The sequence below is a fragment of the Schistocerca serialis genome, chromosome 9 (genome assembly GCF_023864345.2).
Source record: "Schistocerca serialis cubense isolate TAMUIC-IGC-003099 chromosome 9, iqSchSeri2.2, whole genome shotgun sequence".
Lineage (NCBI taxonomy): Eukaryota > Metazoa > Arthropoda > Insecta > Orthoptera > Acrididae > Schistocerca > Schistocerca serialis.
Window position 1 is genome coordinate 498,969,477 of NC_064646.1, and position 6,067 is coordinate 498,975,543.

The window sequence follows — 6,067 nt, forward strand, 5'->3', positions numbered from 1 at the left end:
GTTTACGATCATCCTCCATACATTTCAGACTTTGCCCCATCCTGCTTTCATGTGGACCCAAACCTTCGACGACTTCACTATGACTTCGATATTGTTGGAAAGGAGGCAGGATGCGGCTTCTTCAACAAACATTCTATAGCGGCAGTATCAAAAACTGTTCTCCCATTGTCAGTAATGTCATCGTCGCTAGAGTGAATGTGTTGCAAAGTAAATATGCATACATGAAGACTAAAGATGTACAATGGTAATAAAGTTTGGTTTATTTAAAAGGTACAAGAGTTTTCAAATAAAAAAATTCGAAGGTGTTACTTTTCATCACACCCTCGTAAAAACTAATCCACGAAAATTGTGAAAACAACAAAAATCGGAAAATCCTCTATTACTACACCTGATTACAGAAAAGTAGTTGACAGGATCATGGTTTGTGCCAAGTGAAACTATTGCAGATTTCACCCTACCCAGATAACAGCCATGTACTGATCTGTAGTTTGGCTGCATCTTCATGTCAGACCCAGCAAGGAAATTACTTCTGCGTCTCCTGTGCAGTAATTTGTGTCTATACTTACAGCATCACACCATTATCAATAGCCACACGACGTTAGTTCTGAACCCAAACTGAATTTACTCATGTGCCTGCAGTATACGTGTTTGCTAGCTATTGTGTTTTATTACAATATCGTGTCAGTTGTAATATGCACACCAAGTTATCTGCTTATCTGAAATTGCGTTACTGGTTTATCGCTGTTATCTAAGAACAACCTGATATCGTACAGTTCCCACACAGCTGTAATGCTGCAGTTAGAAGGTGAACCACCATGTATCAGGTGATATGGATCTCCACTCATTTTCCACAGAGTACTGTAGCGTATTGTCCTTTCTTCCACATTTCCCTTCTGTGGATTTCCAGTGCATTTCCCTCCGCCGGTGAAGCTTCTTCAGTGGCCACCATGCAACCCATCTCTTAGAAACTCTGCTGTCAGCGCCCACACTCACTGTGCAGACTCTTAAGAACTGTAAAAAATGTATAATTAGTGTAGGTAATCCAGCCAGAAATCTAAACATTTTGCATGAGCGCTATTCCTCTTTGAAGGGGTAAAAACTAGTCATACTGATATTTTCAAATATCAAGACACAAGGGAAATAATTATATAGCTGCTGGGGAGCATTGATTAAATCAATGAGAAAAGTGGGAAGTTTGTGCTAGACTGGAATATGAAACCGAGTGTTCTGCTTACTAGATAGATGTCCTGACCACTGTACCATCTAGACACAGTGATCATAGCAACTGGACAGACTACTCTAGCGCACCTCCTGACAGATTTAAGTTCTGAACACATACCCCACACTACTGCTGTAGTACCCATTATCATCATTACTAGCTGCTTTTCACCAGTTCCAATTAGAGTTGGAGTGTGGTGAGCACCTGCACTGGATTGTGAATTATTTTGTAGGGGGGACACAGCATGTTACCTTGGACATCGGGTGATTGGAATAAGTAGAGGTAACTGTGAATGTGCCACAGGGAAGTATGTTACGACCCTTGCTCTTTGTGTTGTATTAGGAGATCGCTTACAAGTAACTTGTATAACCAGTAATTAAATATTGTCCTTATGTGTTGGATTAACAAATTCAACTAACAGGTGACATCAAATGTGTGCAAAAAGGACAGCAGAAATGGTAACAGATCGGTCTGATCCATGGTAAAGTATCATGCAAACGCTCAAAAATAGAAAGTGGCAGACACCTTAACATAGACGACCACTACCCCATGGAAGGATACTTGTATGTTGCAGAAACTGGTGTTACTTTAAGAACTTAGGAAAATACCACAACCCTCCACATAAGGGACACAAGATCAGACTTATCACAGTGTGCACAGACGCTACTGAATGGTCACACTTCCCTCAGTCCCTATGAGATATCTTTCTCGACTGGGCCAGTATGTATTGCATTCATACGGACCATAGCCTTCCTTACTTACTTCCACAGGTCTCTGCAGTGATAAAGCAAACAGCCAAGTGAAACGTTGCTTATTTCACCTTCAGCAATATTTTCGTCTATTTTTATCGAACTGGGTTCTCTGCAAATGTTGCCTTTCTTCTAAAAGTTCCATTTAAAAGCATGCTCTTCCCAGTTACCCTTTCACCTACAGAATAACATCCTATTAATATCACGGCCTACAGCCACAGATAGCAAACATTGAGGCAATGCCCTAGAATAAGTTTCAGTTGTCTCTTTTATACGAATTACACCACAGTTTCAGAGAATCCTCCTAACAAACGTACGTCTCCCGTGCTGCTTGGATGGTGACGATTTAAGTAGTTGATTGTCTGACACCAACCTGCATATCCGCAATACTGTCTTGATATTGATCGCTATGAAAATCAGAAAAGTACTGCGTGCAGTTACTGTACATCGAAAAATAGAAAGAAGTGTCTGTAGAAAATCTTTGTGCAAATGGAACAGAAGTTACGACAAGGAGAATAAAAGAAATGGTCTCTGCAATGCAAATTGTGTGTCAGACAAGGTGTTGTTAAAGCTGGAATAAAACGTCGTTTATAAAAATAAATTGTTACATGGCTCTGAGCGCTATGGGACTTAACATCTGAGGTCATCAGTTCCTTAGAACTTTAGAACTACTTAAATCTAACTAACCTAAGGACGTCACACACATCCATGCACCAGGCAGGATTCGAACCTGCGACAGTAGCGGTTGCGCGGTTCCGTGCTGAAGCACATCGTTTATTAAATGAAGACGCTAAACTAATAAGGAATTGGATTTAACGGTGGTACGGTGGATATATATAGGGGAAAACTCTAGTGGTATGGCTGTGTGAAACATGTGATTGAACATGGGCATGGTGGTCTGAATTAAGGTTCCGCTACTTTTGTGAACACATCTGCTCCCTGGTTTGGGGTGTCGAAGACCTGCACGAAAGCTAATTAAAGTATTCCTCTCTCAGAAATGCGCAATCTTGGATGTTGATCTGGTGTAAGTTGGTTTTACACGTCGCACCTAGAGTCACTAACTGAAGTAAGCTCAGTAAAAAATAGATGAACTTTTTCATACTCCTAAATACTGTCTCCAAGTCATATTAAATAATAAGTATACGTTTCTAACGCAAATTTCGTTGTACAATTGTTAATGTTTATTTAATTTGGACACGGATCAACAGACACTGTCCATATCGAAGGAATGAATTACTGGTTAGAAACGCACTAAGGCCAGTCTCACTATCAAAGCTTTTCTCATATTGTGACAAATTATTTGTGGTCCTTTCTTCATAGTGATTTAACGAGCTGTATTCCCAGAGCACTTGTATTACGGCTTTTAGAAACACCGGTTTCGACTTGTGAGTACAAAAATTGTCAATGAAATTATTCATACCAGACGTTCATGATTATTCCTGATTAAATTAGAGAGGCCAACGATGGCAAAACTTTTAGCTGAAAATATCATATTCTTGTGTTTTTTAGGAGGGGGAAATCCAAATATGACACTTAAAAACTATCACCCACCATTTCTTGACATTTTACAGTTAAATTTATTAAATTAAGCGATTCCTTAAAGAATTTAACAGCTTTTAACTAGTTAAAATAATTTAAAAAGGAGGTGTAAAGAATGTAGATGACGCTGCTAGCACTGCTGAAAAACATTTTCGGGCAAGAAGAGGCCAATTCTATTTTCGTGTTAACAGATGGTGTTTCGTTTCCTGTCAGCCTAACCACACACCCCGTTTTCTGCACATGTGGTCAGTACAATCATGACTGCAAAAACTCTACTGACAGTTTTTGTTATATTTGTGGTGAATTTGTGTTTATAAAACACCAAAGAAACATTACAGACTTTGTGAAACGGTTTATCTATCATACTTTGGATCTAAATTTGGCGATCAAGATAAATCTTCGGCGCTGCATAAGGTATGTTATATGTGTATTGAAGATCTGAGAAAATGGCCCAAAAAGGAGAAAAACGTCTTTAGATTTGCGGTTTCTATGATATGGAAGGAGCCAAGAAATCATTCCAATGATCGCTACTTTTGCAGAGTTGTTATTACTGGACATGATTCGAAAAACAAGTGGTAATAAGCTACCCTAACCTACCGTTCGCCATCCGACCATTAAAGCATGGTGTAGATTTGCCCGTTCCTGAACCACCAGATGATTTGAATTCTTTTCCCTACATAAGTATTTTCTGATGTACAATCTGATCTAGATAAACCAGATAATGATGAATTCCGTTGTAATTCAGAAAGTCTAGTGCCCAAGTTGTTTACTCAGACCGAGCTTAACGATTTGGTTAGGGATCTGGACTTAACGAAAGAAAAAGTTGAATTGCTTGGCTCTAGATAAAGAAGAGAAGAACTTATTGCCAGTTGGAACCAGCATATACACGTATAGAAAGAGAGAGTAGCAATTTTCCAAGTTTTTTTCTACGAGAAGGTGATTTAGTGTACTGCTCAAACATTTCCGGTCTGATGAATGAGTTTGCTATTGAAGACAAAAAGGGAGACTGGAGCCTCTTTACTGATTCATCCAAAACTAGTGATGGAAAAATGCTACCAAGGCCGCTGAAACACCAACATGGTGGAGGCTACTGTTGGTCACTTTTCCGAGAATTTCAGCAAGCGACTCATCGTAGAAAAGCTACACAAGAATCTTCAAAGAAAAAAGAGAAAGAAAATAGAAACCAATTCCAGCTGACAAGTGAACCCTCTATTAACACATATCATTATTTTAAATAGCTTACTGTAAATACAGACCATGCTTATGTTGCGACAAAGCGTTTCATTTATTTCCTCATTTACCGTATAGCGTAGGATTTTTATACTATATGTTAAAAAGCATATTGTAAGTAGGCTGTTTATGTTTTCTCTATGTAAGTAGGCTGTTTATGTTTTCTCTATGTAAGTAGGCTGTTTATGTTTTCTCTATGTAAGTAGGCTGTTTATGTTTTCTCTATATAAGTAGGCTGTTTATGTTTTCTCTATGTAAGTAGGCTGTTTATGTTTTCTCTATGTAAGTAGGCTGTTTAGGTTTTTTTTTATGGTAACGCCACCTCTGTATGAAAATCACTGGCTGTGCTGTGTGCAGTCTGTGGCTGCTTTGCATTGTTGTAATACTCGCCATTGTAGTGTTAGGCAGCTGGCTGTGAACAGCGCGTAGCGTTGCGCAGTTGGAGGTGAGCTGCCAGCAGTGGTGGATGTGGGGAGAGAGATGGCGGAGATTTGTAATTTGTCATGAACTGCTATATTTATATATGATGATATCAAGGTAAATACATTGTGTTGTGTCGGTAGCTGGGCCGACACCGTGAAGTTGAGATGGCTGAAAAGGCAATCTAGACTAACACGGTAGCCGATAGGGCACGCACGGCTAAAGCAGACGGGCGTGAAGTCTGGAACATGAGAACTTATAAATGAATAAGAAGAAAAGTATGTAGATGCTTATTACTTATCTTTTTATTAGTCCTTGGAATACATCTCTCTTGAATACTCGTAAGCTATAGGCACTGATGCAAATGGCGCCTTGCTAGGTGGTCGCTATTAACTTAGCTGAAGGCTATTCTGTCTCTCGGCTAATGAGAGCGAAAGGCTTCGTACATCTGGTCGGTAACTAGGTTCTCGTACAACTGGGCGGTAGCTAGGTTCTCGTACAACTGGGCGGTAGCTAGGTTCTCGTACAACTGGGGCGAGTGCTCTCTCGTATCACGAGACCTGCCTTGGTGGTGGCGCTAGGTCTGCGATCACAGTGGCGACACGCGGGTCCGACATGTACTACATGGACCGCGGCCGATTTAAGCTACCACCTAGCAAGTGTGGTGTCTGGCGGTGACACCACATTCCTCCCCCGCAAATCGGCGAACGGTCGTGAGATAAGGCTTCCGCCCGCCGTGGGGAGGACCACATGTTGACGTATGCGATGAGGTGGGGAGCCTAACAACAGGCGAGGCTGTGCCACCCGCACCCGGCCATACGGTCCGAGGGGAGCTAGGAAACGCCTGAAAAACTAGTCCAGGGTGCACGTCAACATGCGGTGTATGCGCCCGTAAAGAGACAGGAGGGAC